The sequence below is a fragment of the Desmodus rotundus genome, chromosome 8 (assembly GCF_022682495.2).
Source record: "Desmodus rotundus isolate HL8 chromosome 8, HLdesRot8A.1, whole genome shotgun sequence".
NCBI classification, from domain to species: domain Eukaryota; kingdom Metazoa; phylum Chordata; class Mammalia; order Chiroptera; family Phyllostomidae; genus Desmodus; species Desmodus rotundus.
In genome coordinates, this window is record NC_071394.1 from 19,952,309 (window position 1) to 19,979,425 (window position 27,117).

Here is a 27,117-nt window from a genome sequence, read left to right on the forward strand (position 1 = left end):
ACAGCTTTTTTAAAAGGAAAGGAGAGTTTCTTAAAAATAATCACACATCTTAAAAGATTAATCAGTACATATCTATCCTAAAAGACCATTATAAATAAATCTACCTGTGAAAGAAAAATAAGAGTTTGCTGCCGTTAACTGATATGAGGGATAGTAAGGGGCGATGAATGTTTAGCTTATATTTACACATTTTGAAGTCGAAAAGGATCTTCATATTAAGAGCAAGTATTCCTAAATCTAATTTTGAGAAGAGGAATATATAAGTGGGAAGAAAAATAAGAATGTTTCTATTATACCCACATTTCCTGGAATACTCAAAGACTAATCTGAATGCTGACAAATGAAGTCATCCAAATAATGAGCAAACATCTATTTTACTTTGAATTAAACACAATGAGACTATAGAAGAGCTACTATCTTAAAAATCTCCATTTGACTTTCAAATCAGTTGATCATTAACTGATCCAATTTACTAGAAGTATCAGCATTATAGATTTTGTCCTATATCTAATCAAATTACCTATGAAAATGTTTTCATTTGTTTTGCTCTTCTGTAGATTAACTCTCTTGGACACCCCAAATGTGAGACAGAAGAGCACATAGACCTGGTTACAAAGTTAATGAGGCCAACCCACAGTTTACAACATGGTGAAATTTGAAGCAAGTTATTTACAGGTAGAGATGCCACGAGAAGAAAGCCATCTAGGCAGCTTTGGGGAAGCATCAGTGTGTATCACTGCCTAGGCAAATTCACCATGGCCTGGGGACGACCCTCAGGTGTGAAGGTCAAGACACAAATCTGTTCGGTTAAGGAATGATGACTGTTGTGAATTAACTTTGACAATTATTTGTACAAGTGAGCAGTCCCTTATCAAGAAAATCACTGGTTGGTATAAAAATATTTAGGAAACCAAATTACTAATTGACAGTTTGAAAGTGGCCCCAAAGTGCCCCCAAACTAAGCTGAGATACATAATTATGGAAAATTTTCTTCCAGTTGCAAAACAAAATTCACTTAGATAACGAAGGACTCAACCAAGCTATGTTTTCATTAAATTATTATGGCTATCCCTCCCTCCCATGATCTCTCCCATGCCTTTTCTTTTTCCAAAACAAAATGTGGATTAATGAAAAGAGCCAGACTAGCTACATCCCATTGAGCATTTCGGAATTCGAATCATTGGCCCACTCCCAAAGTCCAAGCGTTTCCACAGCTCTACTGCCAGTTGGCTGTCTGTTTTACAGGCTGTCTCTGAGAACAGTTCCTCCATGGACTTATTCATGTTATTTCATCACCTGGACTGTCTTTTCTCCCTATGTTTTTTTTCTGTCATAACTGTTTTTGAGAGTCAACAAAAGTCCTACCTACTCCATGAAAGCTCTTTCTTCTCATCCTTAGCTATGAATTCTATTTCCACATATGGAGGTGTTTTTAAAGCATGGTCCACAGGCCAATCCATTGCAATCACTTGACGTTTTGATTACAATTCTAGGTCAGTCTTGGGAAGGGCAAAATATGGATCAGCATAATTAACAAAGCCCTAGAGATTCGGATACTCACCGAAGTTTAAGAAACACCATTCTAAATACAGAATTTCTCTTCTTCCTTTCTTACAGCACTCATCGACATCCGCCATGCATTCTAGTTATTTTGTGTCTGTCATCACACGCGGGGTGCTTCACAGCCAAGGGTCCTGCTTTCTTGTATCTTTAGAAATATATGGCACATTGCTCTGTTAGATAAGTGTTTAATAAATATTTGTTTTCATGATTTCATAGAAGAAAGAGTTTTATTTCAGAAATAGTTGCATTGTTCTAATCAACAATTTGTAATGATTTGTTTCTTTTTAATTAATAGACAGATGTGTAGATCTGCACGTATAATATAGAAAGATATGGATATATCAATATGTTATAGTTTGTATGTGTTTGGAATTATTACTTGTGAGCATTAATGATGAAGCATAGGGCTTGAAAGTTACTACTGAGATATTTATAAAATCAGACTTAGCAAAGTAGGAGTGGCATATAAAAATAAAAGATTTAAGAAGAGTTCAAGATCTCCCTTGGGCCAAACAGAGATCCTGCTTCAACGACAGGGAAAACTGCAAGGAGTGGGCCTCCGATCCACAGCCGGTGCTTCCCCTCAGATCAGTTAAAGAAGAACCCACTGGGTTGTCCGCCGCCTTTGAAATTATATCTGCTTCAGGCAAAGCTAACCTCAAAGGGACCAATTACACTGGAAACCGGGTGGTTTTTCCTTTTAAATTCCCTCGACTCAGTCAAGTTAGTTCTCCCTTCTCAGGACTTTCCGAGGTCCTTCTTAATACTATAAACCTAGTTGGGCAGAACTGCTTTCTGCTGTGTAATTCCCCACATCACCTCACTCAGAGCTCACTGGACCACATGCAGGACCTCTAATAAATTGTGTTAATTAAGTTGGTCATAAAATAATCATCTCTTTACTTGGAAGTTTAACTTATATAAAAGCAACATAGTTCAAGCAGAGAGGATTTAACTGAGTTTTTAGAAAGTTTAACATTGATCTACTTATCCAGAAAGGTTCACATGAAGATCAATTAACCTTTTTTTTTTTCTTTCAAACCAGGCTTTCCTGTCTTTGGGGAGGTCGAGTATCTTGAAATTCACTCAGAAAGGTTTTTGTTAAATAGCTCTACAGTCTAGCAACTTTCACTCTTTGAAATCCTTATCCAGAGATACTAATACAGAGAACTTAGGCAATTAAATAAAAGAAATGCAATGCACATGCCCATTGCCCGTGTTTCAACAGCTCTCTTTGTGACAGGTACAAGTCAGGTGAAACTCTCTCTTGTAATTCTTCTCAGATTTGACGTGGCTCCCCGAACTCTGTCGCAGAGCAATTAGAGAGAGAATCCAATCATCCAATTCAACTGTATCATAAATTTGCAGCTTACCCAGCTAGGACAGGTGAGGCTTTTAAACAAGGAAAGAAAAAGGGCTTACATAAATGCCTGTTCCATATATGTTTTATTAACTATGCATTTGTGCGCGCTACAGAATTCCATTTAGACACTTGGAATATCATGTTACAGTTTTTGTTCTATAATGTTATTGCTACAAGTTTAAGGTCTCCAATACTTAAATATAAGTGAAAGAAAATGTAAATTAAATGTAAATTAAATTTAGAAACATATATAGCTGTCCTGGGTTAATTGGTTCTCATTTCAGGAAGGCTAACTGCTGGACAGGATCTGAGACAAGATTCTATATTAAGGAATTATAATGCTTGACTTTCGATTTCTTTGGTGGCTGAAATATAGTAAGGACAAAATAACTATACTTTGTTATGCTATCAATCTTACAAGGGAACTGAGACAGTGCTCTTGAATTCTAGTCTTTGCTTTATTGCTGCTGCTCACAAACATAAATCTTAGGATGATGGGGAGATGACAATAGATGAGGAGGGGACTATTTTGAGTATGCATTATGTTGTAGAAACTTTATAAAACTGTCAGTCACCATTACCAATAACTTCCTTGTTATTTCTGATCATACAGACATCTGTACATGGTTCAAGACAGAGAACCCCAACTATTCGGTTCTTCATTGCCATCAGCTATAAAACGAGGTGTTGGGACCATTGATCATTGAAGCATTTAGACCTTTCTTATTTAATTCTTACACTGTAAACCTGCAAAACCAAAGAAGAAAGTGAAAAACAATGAAGGGCAAGTAGTCCTGAAGTTTTCATTATTCAGGAGATATTTGCTAGTTTTAAAAGCAAAGGCTTTAGTTTCCATACAGCCTGGTGGAAAGAGGGAAGCTGGGCTCCATGAAGAGCTACAGCCAGGAGTTCTAAGGGAGGACATAGCTGTTGAAAGGCGGAACTCTTCGCAAAAGGATAGACTAGGAAAAGGGAAACGTAAAGGAAGCTCGAAGTAGGAAAAGGAGTCTCCCCATGGAAATTCAATACAAGTCTAACCTGATGAATATGTTTGGTATGGAATTGTCACTCTCTGTGTTGTTCACGACTTCCATGCTGAGAAGTTACCATAAAAATCCATCCCAAGCTGACCACAGTCTTGCCAAGACACCAAATTTCGTTGGTGTCCTTTGGAAGTACACATTGTCATCCTAAGCTTCACTGAGTTCTCTTAGATAAAGTCCTAGTGAACAGGAACTCACACAACCCGATTTTAAAATACACCAGCAACTTAATCAATATGAGGCTAGGTTTTCAGGAAAAACAAACTACAGAACTCAACCTGCAGCCTCAGATGTTAAGATGAGATGTCAGACTTACATAGAACTTCACAATGTCCAGGGTGGGAGGAGAGAAGAAAAAGATTAATTAACATTAATCATTGTTAAATAAAGTGTTGGTGTTAACATTTTAAGAGTAACTATAAAAATAATAAAAATAGAATGTATAAACTTCACTTCAGTGGCAGGAGCATTGGGGGAAAGAATTTAAAAATCAATTTTTTGAACATATTAAAAAGAAAAAAGAATATATATGATAATATATTAAAGAAGTCAGATGCCTAGAAAGCATAAATTAGGGTAATGTGAGTACAAATCATTGTGATAACAATGAATATAAATTGATTAAAAATTATAGTTAAAGATAAACATATGATTTTATTGGACAAAATACAACCTATTTGCAATTTAAAACCAGCACATATAAGACATAGATAACAAGAAATGTGAAATAACAAAAAATAATAAAGCTGATATCATAGCCTAAAAATGTATTAAGCAAAAAATACATACTTGTAAAAAGTAATTAGCAAATCTACAATCAATAAAACAGAGTTTAACACAACTCTCATAATTGACAGATCAATAAGAAAATGTTAAAAGAATAAAGATTTGAACAACCTGATTCCAAATTAATAATGAGCACATTTAACCCTGTGGCCAATAATTAGAAAATATATATTGTTTTCAAACATTTGTAGAAGATACAATATCATCTATTTATTAGACTCAGAACATAAACTGAGAATATGATCCAGGAAAATTAGGAAAATGTTCTCTGATGGAAATACTTTGTATCTTAATCTGGATTCTGGGTATTTTGCCATTCAGTCTCCTCTCTCTCTCTCCCTCCCTCACTTCATCCCTCTTTTTGAAATCATGACAAAAAAATATGTTATGATAATTTTTGAATGCATGTGGCTATTCATGAGTATAACAGTAGAGAAATATTAAGAGGTGAACACAAAATTTGATTTTATAAGAAAATCAGGTTAAAACAAAAGACAGGAAAGTAACAGCATTTTACATGAATTGACAGTTCTGATTACACCAATGTTGAGAGTAGACTCTGACCACAGTGAGGTACTTCCTTTGAGGGATCTAATCTTCTTGGTTCTCACTATAAATTTTCTCCAAGTAAGGAACATGCAAATAATAATGCCATAAAGTTACTTGAAGGCACAAAGAACATGCCATCAGATTGGGAATTCATCTGCCTTTCTGATTAATATTAGATGTGAGCAATTTCAGACTACTGATTAGATTTATCAATAATTAATGCAATGTTATTGTGGATGATTAAGGTTATTTCTTTTAATGGGAATCTCAAATCACTTTTAACACTCTGGTATAAATTCTTCATGACATATAGCTCTGCATATACTTTTGTAAGCCTACCAGACAAGCTTTGTAATAACGATTCAATCAGTCTCAGAGCATCAATGAGGGAAATTTTTTCATACTAATCTAATAAATGCTCACAGTAAAACTTTTAGAGGTAGCAAGACGACTGATTTCTCTACCTAGTCTTAACAACTTTATTTTATGGCTCTGTGATTTATTTCAATTTATTTCATATTCAGGTATGTTTATTCTGTAATTCAATCACATGTAAGAAAATAAAATTGAAATAACACCTTCAGAATCAATTTGGTATGTGAATATTAAAACATGTTAACTGCTGGTGAGATTCTTTTTGTATCTGGAGATCTTGAACATAAATTTCTATAGAAATGCACTATTTGTTTTTATAAGAAAAATAGACCATTATTTTATAGCCAAATGTAATTTTTTTTCTGTAATGTTCCCTGATATTTCAGAATAGTTACTTTAACTTAGGAAACTAAATTTGTATTTATACTCAAGGTCTATCCTGGGAATACAAAAATTGAGGAGATGGTGAGACAATTTATTGATAACCCTTGAGCTAAAGAAAACTGCTATTGAATAAAAAGAGTCATATCCACAATTTTGGAGGATCTACTGAACATTTTGCTCGGGAGTTGTGTGCATAGCATCGATTAGTTTTATTTTATTTTTAATAAAGTATAATTGACAGATTGCATTGGGTGGGTTTAGTGCACGATCTCAGCAAACTTCTAGTTACCAGATGAATGAGCCCTGGAGACTTACTGTACAGCATGGTGACTATAGTCAATACTATGGCATTATTATATACATTACATTTGCTAAAAGAGTAGGTCTTACATGTTCACAAAGCAAAGTAAAAGTGACAATCATGTGAACCAATGGAGGTAATAACCAACCTTTTTCTTCGATAGCAGTTCCCTTGCCACGGTGCTAATTCTGCACCTTGACAAGTGTGAGATCATCACCTCCTACCCCTGAAATTCACACAATGTCAATAGCACGTCAGTAAGGCTGGGGACGAAACTAAAAAACATTGCTGATTAATATCACAGGCCCTTCGTTTAGGCACATTTAAAAGTCCACAGCATTGTTTTTATTACAGGAGTTGCTCCATTTATGCTCATTTGGATGTTAGTTATCTCAGCTTTTCTCACACTTCAGAACAAATTTGCAGTCTGCAATCACACCTTCACCTAAATCCCACAAAAATCACTGCCTCCCCAAATACTGTTACCTTCTCAATTGCCCCAAACCCCAGGAATGTCCTATTCTTTTCTGACATTTCTTGAGGTCACTCGTTCTCCCTGCACCCACTGGGTTTCCTCTCCTTCTGAGAAGGGTAGTTTGGTCGCCACGAGAAACCCATACTTTAAAGTACCGTGTTTAATCACCTGTGGAAAGGGAATTCAGGCCTGTGGAACACAAAGTCTTCGTAGTGCTTAAGAGGGTGGCTGGGGGAAGAGAAAAATCACCTCTCATTTTTAGGTGACCTTTTGGAGAAGAAAATCAGGCAAATGAATACAAAATTGATTTTCATTGATGGATCCATGATAGATATGCTAATAAATATCTAGAAAAATAAAGTACTTAAAAATATCCACTAGGTACATCAAAATAATTGTAAGATTATTCAAAAGAATTTTACATCTGAAAAATGAGATCTTATTAGATTAACTGTGAGATCCATTTTTATTTAACTTTACATGTCTATAAGAAAAACATTTAAAAATGCAACCTGTAACATAGTGAATGGTTGTTAAAAAGAAGTTTGTTTTCAATGACGTTCCAGTTTTGCTATTTATAACCAATTACATTGTGGAAGAAGTGATATAGTTTAGTAGTTAAGCAAACCTTTTCTGGGATCAGATTATTTGGCTTAGAGCTTCAGCTCAGCCACTTACAAGCTGAGTGAACTTGAGTAAGATTCTTCACCCATCTGTGCCTCGATTTACTTATATTTAAAATTAAAATAATAGTATATGTCTCAGAGGATGGTCAGAAGGACTGGTTAATAACTGTGAGGATCTTAGAACAGTGCTTAACACATGGAAGCACTACCTTTATAAATAAATACACTATAAGGTATTTAAAAGTAGCACAGTCTTTTGTTTACACCATCTATAATTATTACAGTAATTAGTGCAGAGACCACTAAAGGTCCAGAAAGTATTCACCAACAGAAAAGGAGAGAACTCAATCAGAAATCATTAGCTCAATAATTTATTAGTAATGTCAAAAAGTAAAAATAATTTAAGAAAAGTGTTCTGGAGAGGGGTAAGATGATTAAAGATTTTATGGCACAAACAAAGGAAGATCAATTGAAGTTCAGTTCTGTTTCAAGGATTGTTTACTGTTAAAATGTTCAGAAAGCACGAGGAAGCAGACACGTGTCGATATGGGGCAGGTTGCAAGACCCCGAGACTCAGACTGCCATTAGCCATTAACCAGTGGATTTGCCATTAGAAAGAGGGGAGGACCAACTTGGGAGCTAAGATTTTGCAAGGTTCAGCTGAAACCATTCAGTTCTTCATCATCTTTCATCCAAGGCAAAAAACAGAAAGAATTTCAGGAAAACTAAGATGCCAATAAAGGGTTATTTGAGGATGAATGGCATACTTTCCCACCCTCAAATCCTAGCCAAAGATAAACTAATCTAGGCTTGCATGGGGGTCACCAGAAAGAGAGTAATCAGGTAATATAGTTACTTTACATTACACCCCGGTGCAATGAGTTGCTCTAATAGGACCTTTATACTTCAAGGAAGAGGAAGGCGGTTTTCCAATGCAACCTTGTTCCCAGAGGCTTTGCTATTCACACAAATAAATGTTAGAACTACGTTTTAATGGATGAAATTAATGACTGATTATTTGGACCATATATATTGAAAACGAGTTCTTAATTGGTGAAATGTACACTAAAAGGTATTCAAGAACTGTGAATGGAATAAGATATCAGACATACGCTTCATTCACTTGCTTCTTGCAAGTCCAAAACTTCTAAATTTAGAAAAAGTGATTCACATTTAAATAGGAAGGCTGTTAAATTTTCTTCAGGTCAAGTTTTTTGACAGATTGTTTTTCAAGGCTGCCAAGGACCAGAAGAGAGAGAGAGACAATAAAGAGAGAAAAAGCCAGGACCACAACAAGTTTAGAGAGTAAGTTGTATGACAGATTTTTTTTTTTCTGCTTTGCAATATATACGTGCCATTTACTATACGTGGCAGAATTTGGTTCCTGAGTCTCTTCATTACAACCTCCTTGTGGGATATCTAGTTCTTTCCTCTGTTAATTTGAAATTAAAAATCTGAAATGAGCACAAGCTGTATTTCTTAGGGACAAAAGAGCTGCAATTTAGAGAGCACAGATTCAGGCGGTAACCCAGTGTCCTGATTACAGGGTGAAAGCAGGAGGTTTTTATAAGAAAAGAAAAAGAATAACCACATTTAAAGAGGAAAATTCCCTATAGATGATAAGCGGAGTTACACTTGACTATGCATAATTAGTTGCTGGTTTTATTGTCAGAGACAGAGAGAGTCCATAACGATCAGGTCTTGTGGTGAGAATGTCCTTTGCCCCAACGGCTTTATAAATGATGGTTTGCACGGCCCAGTTCAAAGATTCAAAGAGCAAGACATGCAAGGCAGTTGCTCTGGAACAGCTGCCCTTTGTCTTTTTAACGTGGCTATAATTATATCAACTTTCACACCTCCGACTACCACTGATAAACAAAATCAACACACTAACCAAAATAGCTGTGTTTTATTGAACTGGCGTAGACCAATTCATATTTTCAATGTTATTTCAATGATAAGAAAGGGTTACTTTATAAGCATTCATACATAGTTAAAGTTCATGTCACACTCCAGTAATGTACGCTACATTGCCATTTTAATATTGCACACATCTAATTTGGGTCATGGGACACAGGGAGATTTGGCCGAAGTTTCTGAATCGAGGGGGAAACGCTGGCTGGGAAGGAACCATCAGGGAGTTAGCTCAGGAAAAGTCTGAGATGCTGCAGGGGTTAGGGGGTTCTAATACCACTTTTAGGTGGCTGAAAAGTTACTGCTACTATTAATTGTCAATTGATTTATTTGACACTTATCAGAGAACACTGTGGGACAGCACAGCAAGCAATTCACTTTTACAAGAGACTTAAATTTGCAACCATCTGTGCAGTTTAGAAACAGATGGTAAATATTCTGTCCTTTAAAAAAAAAACGTGGCTTAAACTCTAATTTCACAAATTGGTAAATTCAGTTACATTTAACCTATTTCAGTTTCTATAGGTTGTCAAACAAGTGCTTTTATAAATCATTACTGTATCTTTAAATAGAATTATTTGATTTAACTTGCATTTGCATTAGGTTTCTTAAATCATTGATACATGTAATAAAGATAAGCCATACATTTATATCTGTGAGAATAAAAATAGACTAAAATACAAACTGTATTAGCATGGTCTTTGTATTCTGTTAAAACACTACTCCACTTATCTCTAAATTTGATTCATTTTTATCACAAAGTTTCTACACTGGCAAGATAAAAAGAAGGGCATGTGAGTCTTCTTGCACTTACATTTTGCTTTTTATTTCAAAAAAGTTGCCTAATTATCTGCTGGGTATTTGAGACTAAAATACAGATGGTAAAGACATTTCTGTACCTCTTATAAACATTCTTACTTGGCTAGAAAATGCATTAGGATTCAGAGAAACCAAAGTGTATTGTGGCAACTTTCTAGAAATGGCTAGTGACTGACAGTGTGTGATCAACTCAAATACCAGCAAAATATGTTACAGTGGTGGGGATATTGCATGGCATCCGTCTAGCTCAAAAGAATGTTCGGGATCATGCCTACCCTTGTTTTTCAGCCAGTGGGAAAAGGAAAAGAGAAGAAAAGAATGACAGAAAAGGATTTCCCTTTGAAGACAGAATATTGTCCATCTTGTGACCATGCATGGCAAAATGTGTATTTCAACCCCCAATATCTCCCCAAACCCTGTTTGCCCACACCCAAATTTCCAGTTTATCTGCATAAATTTGAGACCATCCTGAGACCAGAATAAGGAAGACAGGGCCAGCCGTGTTTGAAATAGAAGACTTAGTCTGGCACAAAAACATAGGCCAGCCAGAGCCAGCAGTAGAATGAGGGCCAGCTGGATGCAAGGAGGAGTTGGCATCAAACAGTGGTGGCACTATTCCCAAAGCAGAGCTACGGCTAACCAGAAAGAGGAGTGCAGTGGCCACATGGCTGAAGAGAGTGCCAGGCTTTCAGGATGCCCACATATCCAAATAAACCCCATTCCCCAGTGATCCAGATATAAGAAGACTTGTTTTGTTTCTATGTAAAGACACAGTATTTGGTATGAAGCCCAGAGCCAATGCAAGGCTTTTGCTAGCAACCAAGGCATAATTCAGTCAAAATTCATAAGAAAAAAATTTTAACAAAAAGCTAAGTGTAATTACCATCTTGTGTTATATTGCAGATACTTAAATTTGGGGGTAATACTATCATATTGATAACTTGATGACCATACAAATTGCTATGCTGTGATGTATACAAAATTCAGATAAAGACAGCATTAGATGAGTCTAATATAGTCAACATAATATATTGCAACTGTGTCTTTAAAAATTCAATAAAGGTAAAGATTGTGCTTTTTAAGAAAACGTTTTACTCATCGTTGCCTCTTATACAGTACTAATAAGATATGACCCTTTGTTCCCATGTCATCTCTGATCTGAAATGCATGGCACCCCAACACTCCTTCTGCTTTTTGAAGACCTTTTCCCTTGCCTACTGGCTTCTCTTCACCAACATTTATATATGTTTAAGCCTCTCTTGTATTAAAGTAAAACATCTTTCCCTGGGCCGAGATGAGCAGATTTTATACCACCTCATCTATAATTTGGTGGCTCTGGGTGTGATCCTGGGAAATCCCTGCAGGGGGCAAGAGCTTAGAACACCTAGAACAAGCACCTAGATGGAGTCCTTCCTTGAGACAGTTTCCGTGGCATTCCACACTGGAACAGCTCCTTCCTTCAGTTGTTTGACTTCACTCTTTCAAATGATTCTAATGACTATCTCTTTTGTAGGGAAATCATTTTTAAAAAAGGAAAATCAGGCCCCACAGCTGTAGCTGACCTATCATCTCCATCCACTACCCAGTCCACATCCTTAGCAAGCGGCTCGGCCACTTGGTGGCTCACGTGTCTGAGAACTCTGAGCCCCTGACCACCACGTTTTTTACATACAAAGTTGATGAACGTGTCCAATTACCATTTTAAAAGACACCAGATTGTATTATTTGGCAGATGAACATACTTCTCCCTTTCCCCATTGCGAAACAGCAGCCCTCTCACTTTCGAATCAAGATCTATTACCCCACCTTGACAATGCCGCTTCTTTTTGCCTCTAGTCCCTTGGAACAAGGAACCTGGAGTCTTCAGACAACAATAATTCCATGTCTGTGCCCTCGAGAGAAGGACACCTCATTTGAGAACTCAAGTCTTTAACTGGCAGAGCCCACAGTTGAAAGGACTGAAAGTAAAATTTTTGCAAGTGGTGTCAGCTTTTTTGATCTTTTTCCAAACAATTAGCAAGCCTTAGCAATCATTATTAATTTTGTTTTTCTAACTGTTGCTAGTGCCTAATGATTTCTCAAATGTATCATACCAGCTAATGCATCCTCATGCACCAATATGATGCGGATCCTGGCCAGCAGGATCCTGTGTTGTGGCAGCAATAGACAAATACACACAGACTGCAGAAATCCTGTGGAGAAAAAGGGATGGCATGGCCACTCTCTAAGTGAGAAAGAGGGCGAGAGGGCTAGAGAAAGCCCAAGAGAGAGCGCTGACCCCTGTCTGGACAGGCTTTTATTGCTTTTCTGGGCACATTACATGGAGGATGGTCCTCATTTACTATGCACAGGTTTGTTTTGGGTGGTTACCTTTTACAGAAAACAAAGGAGAGGATGTTGCTAATTACATCAAAGAGAAGGATGTTACAGCTCAAGGCAGAAAGCGGTTGAACTGGTTACACTCCATACTTGGGAGGTTTAGCTCAGATTTTAGGAAATTAAAGATACTCAGTAAACATTTGCTGCCTCAATTCAGGGTGAGGGAGTTTTAGCAAGAGCAAGTCTCATAGCGGTCTAGGTACAATGCAGGCCTGATTCCCCACGGGAGAACCTATCCATGGGCGTGGGTCCTGCCCGCCAAACCTCGCTCCCCACTGGCTTTTCTGAGTGGGGGCTGGACCACATTTCCCCCACGTGGAATGGTTCCCTATACCAGTATACCATCCAAAAGCTCTACTTTGGTCTAGAGTTAACTACTTCACCTATGGCCAATTTTTTTGGCAGCTGAGTAGCAAATGATCCCACTTCAAATATTCATCTCTAGCACGTGTTTTCTCACACAGGTTGGGTTTCCCTTGAAACACACTTTAAGATGGAGTTTTGAATGCAGGTGGTCCAGTAAGGAAAGAGGGAAAGGAAGGAGGAGGAAGGAGAGGGAAAAGCAAGCTGTGATGCAAGCCCAACAGCAATTTTGGGCAAACCCTTGGAAAGCATTGAAGCTGAAAGGTCCTTTAGTTGTTTTGTTGTTTTTGTTTTTGTTTTCAATTTGACAGAGATGTCCAGAGCTTTGTATTTATGCCTCACTGAGTCACTGGATGTGCTTTCTCCATAGCGGGGCTTGGAATGGATGGATTTTTGCCGCTGAGACCTTGGTACACCCTGAAGGGGCTGAAGCCAGAGGTCATCGCCGACAGCACCCCCAGCACATGGTGTCACAGTGCTTCACTGAAGGAGAATCTAGTAGGTGCGTAAAGATTACCACCTCTCCTGTAGTTACAAAAGTTGCCTTCAACTCTGCGCTACTCAGAAGTAGGATTGTTGGACACATGCCTTAATTTTAGTAAATACTGGGTGATTACTTTCAGCTGGTGTAAAACATTTTTATTTCTAGCAGCATCAACGAGAGTTTCAACTCCTCATAGTCTTATCAACACTTAAGGGAGGTTACATATTGGCATGCCTGTTTGAATATAGCCCTTCTATTTGGTAAAGAGTGTTTTCTAAATAGTTGTTTTTTTTTATTTTTTTACTAGTGAATTGACTAGCTCTCTACATACTGATTAACCTTTGACTGTTCATTTCCCTAGGTCACTTTTCTACTGGGTTTTGTGTCTTATTTCTTTATATTTATAAGGATTAATCTTTTGTCAACTACAGATGTCATGAAATCTTCTCCCAACTTGTCATCTGTGAAATAATAATAAATACAGAGTCTGTCCAGAAGGTACCCAGCCATGTAATATGAAAAATAGAGACATTAATAGGAGATACAAGATATAAAAAGCATTGTACGTAGGACAATGATGCCTCAGTCCACTTCAAAGTAGCCACTTTAGGAACTCACACAGTTCTCCCAATAGTCATCAGCTGCCCCATCGTATTTTCCTGAATCTCAATGATGGTCTGAAATTTCTTCCCTTTTAGTGATTTTAGTTTTGGGAAAAGCCAGAAATCTCAGGGTGCCAAATCTGGGCTGTAGGGGACCCTGACTCATCTGGGTGATCTGATGTTTTGCCAAAAAACTCTGCACAAGACGTGATGCGTGAGCTGGCATATTGTTGTGATAAAGCTGCCGATCACCAGTTGCCCATAGCTGCTGCCTTCTGAATCACCAAAATAGTTTCCATGGAGGAATGTTCAAGGTTAAAGCAGAATTTGATGCAGACCCCTTGCTCTACTTGCTCAGTCATTTTTAATGCACAGCCACACATACACATGCTCATCCAGGGGTGTCTACCACCCAACTGACTAGTATCGTGAAGTTGTCCTTGTTCGCACATGTGCATTCCAGTCCACTCTCCTTAGCTGCCAGGTTAATCAATGTTGTGCAACCCCCTCTCATCATATTAACAATGACAGGACTTTTCCAGACAGACCTCATATATATGTATTGGTCTCTGCTCTCAATTCCTGATATGGGGCTTCTAAATCACTTGGGAATTTCTGAGCTATAGGAATGACTTTTGTCCTAATATGGTGACTCTTGTTGAGTTCCTGGATAAGGGCTAGTCACCAATAAAATCAAGCCATAATTAGAAGCTTGGTATTTTTGGTCCAACGCCCCCTTCTCCAAAGAAGAGAAAAGGTCTGGAAATTGAGTAAATAAATGATCATACCTACATGATGAAGCCTCCACGACAATCCCAATGTCTGGGACTCAGAGAACTTCCAAGTTGTGGAACACATCTACTTACCAGGAGGGTAGTGCACCCCAACTACAGAGAAACAGAGAAGTCTATGCTCAGGATTCTTCCCTATGTATCTCTCCATCTGATTGTTTATCTGTATCTTTTATTATATCCTTTATAATACACCAGTCAACATAAATCTTCCTGAGTTTGTGAAACATTCTCACAAATTATGGAACCCAAGAAAGTGTTTATGGGAACTGTGATTTATAGCCAGTCAGTCAAAATTACATCTGACAATCTTGGACCTGCAATTGGTGTTTGAAATAGGAACAAGTCTTGTGGGACTGATCCTTTAACTTCTGCGATATGACACTAACTACAGATAGTGTCAGAACTGAATTTAATTGTAGGACTCAGCTGGTATCACGGAATTGATTGCTGTGGCAATTCTGCTGTCAGAAGTATTCAGGGTAACAGTAAAGGAAGACAGTGCATTTTTCCTAGACACTACCCATTTCTTACATTGGTTTATGGTATTTGGAAATGTTACTTTGATGTAGACTAGTCTCTCAGCGTCTGGCCATAGGAATTGTACTTCTGCAATATTTTCCACCTCAAAGTTCTAAAAATAGGCTCCTTTATTTTTTGATTGTCTTTATGTTATTACCTTTTACATTTAGGTTTCTCTTTTTATATTTTAAAGTCTACATTTATATACTTTACCAAATTTGGCAATGTATATAATGCCCAAAATGAATTAATTTTATTTTGACTGTCATATATGTGTATATATATATATAATATACATATAATTATTCATACCATTATTACATTTGAGTCTCTACATTGTAGTTGATTCTATTTTTTTCACTTAACTTATTTGTACTCTTTCATTTCTAGCTAAGTGGGTGTGAAGTCTGACATTTGAGTGAATGGATGTATACAGATATGCATGTGTCAAGCTCTACACATGCTATTTCCTTCAAACAGGATTAATGGTAGTACCTGCCTCACGGTGCTGTTATAAAATTTGAGATAATTCATAGAACCTTTTAATGTAGCTTGGCATATAATAAGTTTGATACATGCTTTAAAGTATTATTATTATTATTTCATCAATATTATTATTTATAAGTGAGTTATAATTTCAAGCTCTTTTAGCAACCCACTTGAAAAAGATAAACCTAATTAAGTTTACACTCTCCAAATAATAAAGACAAATTTGTTTCTGGCTAAGCAATATTTTGAGACATTACTTTTTTTCCTTTCTGTATTTTTTGTTCCCAACCTCCCCCAAAACACACACACACACACACACACACCCCTCTTCAGGAAAGCAGTAGATGTGGCCCTATTGTCTCAAAGTTAAGAAGGTCTGAATGCAAAGCACCCTGAAGAACTTCTTAGTCTTAGTTTAAAAATAAATAGATATGGAAGGAAGGTTTAAGGAAAGAGGGAGAGGGTTTGGAAAACAGAAGTAAGCGAGTGTTTTCTGCCAGACTAAAATGAGACTACCCTGTTGGAGATCAGGTTGAAAGAGTAGTTTATGGGCCTCATAAAAATGAGACTCATGTCTTCTCCTTGTCAGGGTCCTGGAGCAAGGCCAAGGTTCCAGAAATAAATGGCTGCATATAGGCAGATGGAATCATGGGTTCTAAGATGCCAATCCATCTATTATCTGTGGATGCAATTAGATTTGAACTCCCAGAATGGCCTTTAATTTCAAAGGGTCATCATTGGCTGAAACACTTATAATCTCTTTAACCTTCAGCCAGTTCTTTAATCTCTCTTTGTTTCAGCTTGCTAATTCATAATAATGCTTGCATTTTAGTATTGTTTTCAGTATTAAATGAGGTAACAATTGGCAAAGACTCTCTCTTTGACACAACTCTAAACAGGCTCCACTAAGACCAAATAGGCCCCCCGCTTGGGCAAATCCTCAAGAGGCCATTTTTATGGAGAATTTTTTCAAATCAGTCTAGCTGAGAATCTCCCCATCCTTAATACATCACCTTCCCTATCCCCCACCATTGCCTAGGTGATTTCTGATCCCATGGACCACCTTCAGCAAATATCCTATTATATCAGCTTAGCAAAAACTGTCCTTATCTCTTAGTACTTTTCCATTTGCCTATCCCCTTCCCTGTACTCTTCCCTATTGAAAAACTGTATTGGATTTGTCCTGACACCTACTGTGATCATCGGAATAAAGTCTGCCTTACCATTTTAACACATGTCTGAATAATTTTTTTCTTTGACATAATACACATGAAGACTTTGAACAACACCCAGCACAATTCCATAATTGCTAATTATTTCACTATTATTATTGAATGTCATATCATTGAGATTATTCCTATTGCTACTATTCCCATTGTCTTGGTACCAGACTACAGTACAACTCTGAGAAAGGATGGGCCCCACCAATGACTGAGATATAATTCACCACTGTTCAGTAGAAGAATGAGTTCAGTATAAAAATAATTTGTTTTAAAGGGAATGCAATTATTTTTAATATATACCTGAGAATGTAGGCTCAGTTTTAGACACAGTACAAGTTGCTAATGAGCACCTAACTATTCAGATACTTTGGATGCACAGATATCTTAAGAGTATTCTCATAAAGAAGACATCAACTGATGTAAGAACAAAGTCCTCAAAACATATTTATCATTCTCCTTTCCTAAGTCTCCTTCTTATCCACTTACAATAAGTAAATGCAATTTAGTAGTGGTAGTATAATCTAAGTTTTGACAAGAATAATGGGTCGCACACTTGGAGGAATTTTTAAAACAAAACCTTTTAGTTTAAACCTCAGAATTATTGAAATAGGATTCTTAAGGCTGGGACTTGGAAAACTTTTCATTGCATGGCTGTTTTGAGTAAGGTTTTAGAATAGCTTTACAGAAATGATGGAGAAATTAATAATGTAAAGTCTCTTTTTCAACTATTTTATCCAAACATTCTTGCATTTATTAATTCCTTCACAGATAAAATATTTACCAAGTCTCTATCTAGCACTGTGTTAAATAGTGGAAATACAACAGATTCAATTTCTGCCTTACCATAGAGTACTGTCTGAGGAGTGATATAGAGAAGTCACAATGTACAAATTTGTATTCTCAGTGTTTAGAACCACACTACATAAATTAGGTTTGTGGCACATATATCCAAATCAAGACCCACAAACATAGGCATTCAAAAGATCCTTCAATTATGAGACAAGGAAGGCCAGACAATAGCATAAAAACAAATATAATCATTTAAAGAAGTGAGTCAGATTATTAATGTTTTGTTTAAACAGATTCTCAAAGACTCAGATAAGTCTCATTTTGTTTACTTGAGATAAATTGAATCATTTCTGATAATGCCGTGGGGAAAAGGATTTAGGTGTATAACTGATATAACTTTACCAAAATACCATGGAACTTCATTTAGTATTCTTAACTCTCATGAAATAGATTTTTAAAGAGTAAAAAATGATATTTTCAATACTTTCTGTTACCGAGTGCAAGTTAAAAATCAGCCGCCGAGGCACTCATGGTCCTGGATGCTGTCTGCGTGTCATGTTCAACGGCAGTCATTGGCTTGAGATAGAACATGGCCACATTTGTATAGAATTTTAGGAATAGTTCTGTATTTGAACTAATGAAAACAGCAGCAACAAATACAGAAAAGGAGTACTAAATCGATAAAAAAAAATTAAGCAAGAAATTCAACTATTGAGATATCTCTGACAAAAATTCACCCTTTTATTAAATTTTTGTACCCCATACCAATAGATTATAAGGAAAAAGATCATGCATGTTCACCTCTGCCTCTTTTTAACTAAGTTTTTCTTTCTAACTTAATAATAGATTTCCCCAACTGGCTTACTAATAGAAATAGTTCAGGGCTTTGCCCCTAAGAATTTGCTAATCTCAGAGACATTAAGGAGCAATAATCAGCATGCACTTCAGGGAAGAGAGAAGTGATGCGACCCCCGAGTCTGAAAGCCGGCGCTCTCACAAAACTGAAAATACAGCTCTATGTGTCTAGGAGATTTCACGATCTCAGTAGGTCTTTGTTGACTGCATGCTGGAAAGCAAAATAAACTGTCCATTTCATGAGTTGATGCATTTCTCACTTACAGCAAGTTACTCTTCTCTAAGTGGCCCTCTGCTCCTCATCTCTACCAGAAGAAATGGTTATGAAATTTGTAATAAAATGACTTGTGCTAGTGCCAATTTGGGCTTCATTTTATCCAAGCACACAATTTCTGCAAATACAAGAGAACTCACAAAATGAAGGGTAAATAGGTAAGAATAATGGATGCAATGCAATTATATGTATTATATCTAATATTTATATAACTTCTTATTTATAGGTATTATTGTTATGTAATATTTATTAATCAATAAATACAAAAGGCTTATTTACTGGATACATGCCAAGACTAGTGTCATGGAGCTAGACCTCATGAGAGACCATCTAATGTAATGAAATCTTGATTTGTTTTTCAAATATCTTTTGGGTAATTTTGTCAGAGAGTGTGAGACAAAAACATAAAGATAAAGAACTTTTTATTCCTTGATGATATTCAGACCAGAGATTTACCAAATTGAGATTTGGTAAAAGCTCAGACCAAATCCTACAGATAAACAGTTGGGTCCTGACTTTTCTACTACAAATGAAGTAGAAAGGAAATGGTAAAGTAACAATAAGCCAGTCCGATCAAGACGGAGAGCTCAGATCTTATACAGTAGAATATTGAAAAGTAGAGGAGTTTTATTTATTTATTTGTTTGCTTGAAAAAAGACTTAGGTAATTGGTTGTTAGGGAAATTGGAGGATGCAGAAACATAGAGCAAAATTAACTGCACAGAATGTTTCTGTGACTTTGAAATATACTGGACATTATAACCTTATGTGTTTTCATCATAATTAGTATAAGATAGTAATCTGTTTTACAGACAAAAAGAATTCCATATACAAGTTTAGCTGAGAGTGGTTCAATATAAATTACTTTCAGTAAAACAAGGAAAAAATTCTCAAAACTTCTTTTTGTGATTTTGCTACAGGTACACCTGGCCAGATGGCCTGGCCAGACCAGGGAGAGGGTGGGTGCAGTAGGAGGAGACTGCCCAGGGCGGCGGTAAACAAGCTAGCCTGGCTCCTGATGACAATTTCCCTACCCCTGGGAAGAGACTCAAAAGGAGGAAGCTTTGCATGGAGTTACTGCGCAGGAGTAAGACCTGCCAGTCTACCCCGAGAAAAGAATGGGATTGGCTGGGGAGCTGACCCCTCCAGAGCACATGGAAGCTTGTGCTGGGGATTTAAATGGAAGGAAGGCAGAGACCTGCTGCTTCTCTTCCTCTGTGATCCCTGGATGGAGCCCCTGAAGGATCCCCTACAGCGACTGGCAGTGCCCTGGTCCCCCCTGTCGAGGAAGTGACCACCGCATGGGGATGGTGATGCTGGCACCACACACAGACTCCAGGGATGGAGCCTGAAGCTGGGAAGCTATGCACATATTTTGAAGAACAGAGAAGGATGGAGCGGGAGTTTCTGGCCTGGTTTTGGGTTTCAGTCTTTTTGGAAACAAATGGGTTTTGCCTGTGCAAGATTGACCTGGACTCAGGAAGTTTCCTGTTCCCCCAAATTGTGCAACATCTTAATAAGGACGTTGTTCCTTCTCCACCAGTCTTTGGCCTCAGAATATGCCTGTGTTTGATGACAGACAGCCGAACCCCATTTTTATTCAGTAACAATTTCTTTATCAATTTCCAAGAATGCAATATAGAATATAAGCAGCATTTCCAAACTTATTTGAATATGTGGTTTATCATAAAGCACATCATAAGTCAAATTAATTTAGGATACACTTTAAGACATGATGAATTAGAGAAAAAAAGGTACGAAGTGGTGCCATCAAAGATACGTGTCCTATGGGGAGACTTCTGGCTTGCTGAGGCCCAGGTCTAGTGTTTGATATCCCCTATCAGAAAGTGTAGCAGGTAGGATTTACAGTAACATCATGAATAACTGCAGACAACATGCCTGTCCCTGGCAACAGGAGATAACCATTGAAAGAATAAATTTGTTTACATTTATTGTCAGTTTTTCAGAAAAGAGTAATCAAACACCAGGTACTATGGGAGATGTTGCGCTTCCAAATACAAATTAATAATCTATAATTCATCTACCCAGGGACTTTATATTCTAGTCGGGTAGGCAGGTGGAAGGAGAGACATTGAAAGGGATAATTGCAATCTATTGATACACTGTAGATATTATAAAATAAGTACATAATTTAAAGCCATGAACTATCTATAAAATGTCACTAAGATCAGCTTTACAGGCAAAAATCATTTTCAACAGCATATACTTTTAAGATATTTTAAAAGGATAATAGAAAGTGCAACGATGCTCAGTTACATGTATTCCCCTGAATAAAATGATTATTGTATGAAAACTAGGCTTCCTTTGCGTACCCTGCCAGTAAGCTATTTTACACTTGCAATAAAATCCTGTAAATCAAAATCAAGCCTCCTAACATACCTTAAAAGAGACAGAATTACAAATCATATACAAAGGCGAACAGCTGTTGTAGCAGATTACCCTTACTAAAAAATGTGATAATGCAAATCGTTTTCTTTCCTGACAGTCGTTTAATAAAGTTCCCCCCAGTGAGAGGTACCTGCCAGCAGAGCATGAGAAAAGGTGTTATGTACTCCAACACCTTCTTTTGCTGTGTCAAGGTCCATTAGGGAATGTTGTAAAAATGACTTCCATAAATTCTTTTCTTTTGTTTGCATTTTTGCAAACAGTCTTGTTCTGTCTGATTTTTTTTTTTTTTTGGCTCGGTTCAATAAAATGATTTGATAGGTCTGCAGCTTGTTCTTGAAGGATTACTTAAAGGTGTCATCGATGCACTCTTGTCATAATGTGCCAGAATCTGTCACCTAAAAATAGATGAACAGCAGTTGGCCTCCACGGTTATGGAACTCACTTGGTCTTGTACCTCAAGAGAAGTTGAAGTACAAAACATGAAATTGTGTAATTCTTGAAAAAGTAACATAAACTAATTGATGTACTGAGGGGAAATTGTAGCAACTAGTGTGCTCCATAATTACAAACAAATGAGTACAGAATATGACATAAAATTAACTAATAGTATTGCTGTTGAGCAATGCATGAAAGAGGACGTTGTTTTATTGTTCTTAATATCTACTTCCAATATGTAGTTCTTTGTACATAACTGAGGCACCATCCAAGAAATGAAAATCCACAATTTGGAATTCCAAATATTTAGAAGTCTTAAACCACTAGTTGATTTATTTCATCAATTACTCAAAGTTTTATCTCATTGAAAGAAACAAATAGTAAACTTAAGTACAATAGAAATCCGCTGATTTAAGTAAGGGAAAAGTCCAGAGCTAAAACACCTCAGACATTGTTGGATTTAAGTACTCAAGTTTTATAATACAGGGTTCTCTTCATATCTCCAATTGATTCTTTCCAAATGGTTACAACAGTGGACCAAGATTAAAGAACTTTGTTACCTGGGCAACCTACTGCAGAGAGTGACCCTTCCTTCCATATCATTCACAAAAATTCCTAACTGGACACTGATTATCCCTGTTCAATGGCTTTTGGTGTCACTGACGATTCTCCAAGGGGTGGGGTAATCTAATTGGCCAGCCCAGATCATGCATTATATCTTTAACAGAGAAAGAGAATGTGATAATTAACAAATCCACCAGAATCACGTAGAGTGGGGTAAGGGCCACCAGCAAGGAAAAAAAAGTGGTAAATGTCTCTTACATCTTACTTTCAAAATAGGACTTATAAGGGAGTACAATTAGAGGGTAATATATTTAAGAAAAAACAAATGCAATTACTCATGTGTCTACTGTCCTAACATAACTGCTACCATTTCTATCCATTCCCTTCCTAAGCACCGTTACATCACTGAAATAATCATGTTACACATACAACTATGATTTTTTAACTTAAAACTATTTTACTGTGGTAAGAAGACAATGTGAAATCTACCGTGTTCACAGGTATTTAAAAGTACAACACAGTAGTGTTAACGATGGGCATGATGATGTACAGCAGCCCTCTAGGACGTACTCATCTTGCATTACTGAAACGTCATACGTGTTGAATAGCAACGGGTCCCTTTAGATGCTGGGAACCACCATTGTACTCACTGTTTCTATGAGTTGGACTATTTTTAGACCCTCTTTGTTAAGGGGAATCATGCAGTATTTGTCCTTCCGTGACTGGCTTATTTCACTTAGCATAATGTCCTCCTCCAGGTTCATCCACGCTGCTGCGTATGGCAGTGATATATAGACACTGTGTGTGTGTGTGTGTGTGTGTGTAAAACAATGACCAAGCTATAGAAATATGGTAATGACCTAAATATTTCCATCTGCAGATGAGTGGATAAAACTGTCACGTACATAAAACTATTTGCCTGTCGGTGGACATTCAGGTTGTGTCTAGATCTTGGCTATTGTGAATAGTGCTGCAATGAACACCGGGGTGCAGATATCTCTTTAAAATTCTGATTTCGATTCCTTTTGATATATGCCCAGAAATAGGATTGCCGCATCATATTGTAGTTCCATTGCTCAATTTTTTTAGGAAATTTCATGTTCTTTTTCACAGTGGTTGCAATTTTTTTCACGTCTTCACCAACACCTGTGTTTAGTTTTCTTGATGATTACCAACCTAATAAATGTGAGGTTTTGATTTTTACTCCCTGATGATTAGTGATGATGAGCATATTTTCATACCTATTGACCCTTTCTATTGATCCATTAGAAAATATTTTTGAAATAGTAGGTGACAAAAATAGTGGATAGAACATTGAGACCAAAAAATCAGTAAGGAAATGCTGGACTTGAACGACACTGTGGATAAATTGGACCTAACAGACATATACAGAACATCCCACCCACTATCAGCAGAATATGTTTTCTTAAACATATATAGAACATTCTCAAAGAGAAATCACCCTTAAGGTCATAAAATAAGTCTTTAATTTAACTTTATTCATGCAGTTTTCCCCATATGTTAGTCTTCAGAATTACTTAAGTTTTCCTCTTTTGATGGCTTTTCAAATTACTTCACATTTTTACTATAATATTTAACTTAACAATGAACATCATTGTACATAATACTTTTCCTTTCTCTTTCAAATTAGTTGCTTAGAACAAATTTTTCAAGGTAGAATCAACATATAAAGCATAGGAGAATTTTATGGTGATAGATGATTTTTAACATAACTTTGTACAAAACTATGTTAACAATCCACTCTGTGGTAGAAATAAGTAGATTCTGATATGATTCTTATATAGTGTCTAATTTTATAATTATCGGTCATCATTTTTCACAATACTGTTTTTAAGTTTAACTATTAATTAAAATCATGTAATGAATTAAAATATTAATGATTATCATAAATTGAATGTCCACTCTATGGCAAACACATCTAATTTATTCTCTGAGGCCATTTTCATTATTCCCATTGTACAGATGAGAAAACTAACTTTTAGAGAAATGATGGCAATTTCCAAATTCTCACACTAGTATTGAATGTGAATTAAAGGTTTCCTGGCTTAGACACTCCCAGCCTTTCGCTGTTGTTCCAGTGTATCCAAGCTCGTCAAGCCCTTATTATCCTGCACAAATATCAGTAAGAAAATATTTCATGCTCTACCACAGGTCAATGTTTGTACGAATGTCATGTATAAGTTTTATTCTTATGCTAATATATCATGTATATGTTCAAAATAATCAAAATATAGAAACTATAAAAGGTAATATATAAATAAAAGATAACCTGTTATTTCCTCTCCCCAAAGCAATGGCTTAGACCAATCCCCCTTTCTCTATGGCTTCCTTGTCTGCCCCTCTTCTCACAACTGCCGGTCCCTTGGCTCTAGCCAACAGAATTGACCTCAGCTTGAGGTATATCGGTATTTAATTATTAGGGAAGTTTTTTCCTTCACCGTGATACTAACCTACCTTTCACCTTGATCCCAGTGCCACACCTGAGAGTCAGTGCACAATATACCCCATCAGGCAACGAAGTTCTTTAATACCTCCTTATTTCATTAGATCTAGAGCTCCATTTTCTTTTCCAACTCCAGGGAGAAACATTCAATGCAAATCCTAGAGCGGTTTAACTCTAATGCCAATTACTATTTATTCTGCCAATCTTACCAGAGCAAGTAAATGAAAGATAAATCTCCCACATATTTGTGCTTTAAAGAAAATAGCTATCATAAACAAAGCCCCCAAGGAAATCCTTAACTAAGAGGTCTTGCATTTGTTTCTTTTATACCTTGCCATGACCTAACCGCAATGAAAAATATAAATGGCTCCATTTAAGAGAAACAACATTCTCCTTCTCTTGTGCAGTCTATCTCCAAAATTTCACCCTTACACACGAATATTCCAGTCAAATGTTCGAAGTCTCCCTGACTAATGTTTTTGGTACCAATTGTCACAATCTTCCCATCCCGCTGTCTCTGAGATTACTAACTAAACCTATTGTGTGTCTCTTAGATTTCATTTTAGTTCAGTCCTATGCTGTGCCAAGTGGGTGCAGACTGTCAGGAATTCTTAATTTATAGCCACAAAAATGATTTTATTTCTCCAGCAAGAAAAATAAAACATTTTCTCCAAAACAAAAAGGAAAAAAATCTTGCAGATAATTGTTTTTGGATTATAAAATTCAAAAAGCAAGTAAGTCCAACAGAAAAGAGAAAACAAGAGGGAAATTTGTTATACACAGAAAAGAAGTTTTAAACAGATGGGATCTTTAATAAGTAGAATGATAAAATCTAATCAAGTTTTGCTAAACAAGATTGAGTGGCTAAACAACCAAACTTGATTGTGTGTTGCTAGACACCGGGGTGAGTGAATTTTGAAAGAGGAGAGGATTTGATTGCATTTATGAAAATGTGTATTCCTAAGTTACTGAGGCCTGATACTGAGAAGAATCAGATTAGCATAAAAGGGCATTTTTAGATGTCATGGAGAACTTGAATAATGTAAGAAGCAAGCGACTCCCACATTTAAAATATCTGATACAAAAGGAGTACATAGACATTTCTAAAAATGAAGATAGAGAAATCCACTTTTTAAGATTATTATACATTGCACCAGTCTTATCAAAGTAGGTAAATGAAAGATAAATCTTTCACTTATCTGTGCTTTAAAGAAAATAGCTATGATTAACAAAGCCCCAAGGAAATCCTTAACTAAGAGGTTTTGCATTTGTTTTGTACATTGTCAAGACCTGCAGTAATGAGATTCAACAGCAGTAGAAATATAAAAAGTGACACCAGTCCAATTGATCAGCTATTCATAATATTAACAACTATTTCTTATATATCACACGTTATGTTCCCGGAGGTTGGTTCTTTGTTTGAGGGAGTTTTATTTGTTTGTTTTTATGTGTATCAACTTGTTTCATTCTTTCAACTTTCTGAAGTGAATTATTATTATTAATTATAAAGTAGAAATAGTTCTAATTAAATCCATTTTAAAATGAGAAAACTGTGTCACAGAAATGTTAAATATCTTGCCCAGAGTTAGATGGTAATGAGTTGTGAATCTCGAGTCAAACCCAGGAGGTCTGCCTGCACATTCTATGCTCTTAGCCTCCAGAGCGTATTGCCTACACTTTGCCACAGGGCAAGGAGACCTTGAGATAAAGCAAGGCCCATGACAGGTAACGTCAGAGGCAAACTTCCATCACTCAGCTAGCTTGACTTGAAAGCACAGATTTGCTTTCTCACATACAGCCTCCATCTGTCTTCTCAGGTTAACTACGTCTGTTGGTCAAGCCCTGTGGAGTCGCTCTGCTCTCTTTCGCTAGCTAGTCTTGACTTCTGCCCAAGTCAAAACCTGTCAGTATTTCTGTCATCCCTTCTGGTTATTCTAAAAAGCAAAGACCTTCTTAACTCAGCCAAATACTTATTTTCTCAAATTAATATTAACATAGCAAACAGAATTTGGGGATTTGGCAAGATGCTGATAATTGTACATAGCACACAGGTGAATGGGGCAGGGGTGAGGAGGGCTTGTTGGATTAGTGCCTCACACATCCGTAGAGTTATGCTCCTATAATTGCAAAAACAAACTTGCTCAGCAACTTCCACATCGACCTTGAAGAGATACATTCCTAACAATCCCCTGCCTTCCTACCAGATCACTGCTTTCATCATCCTATTATTTCTAATCTCTATGTTGGATACATATTTTCCTTTCTAGAAATTTCTGT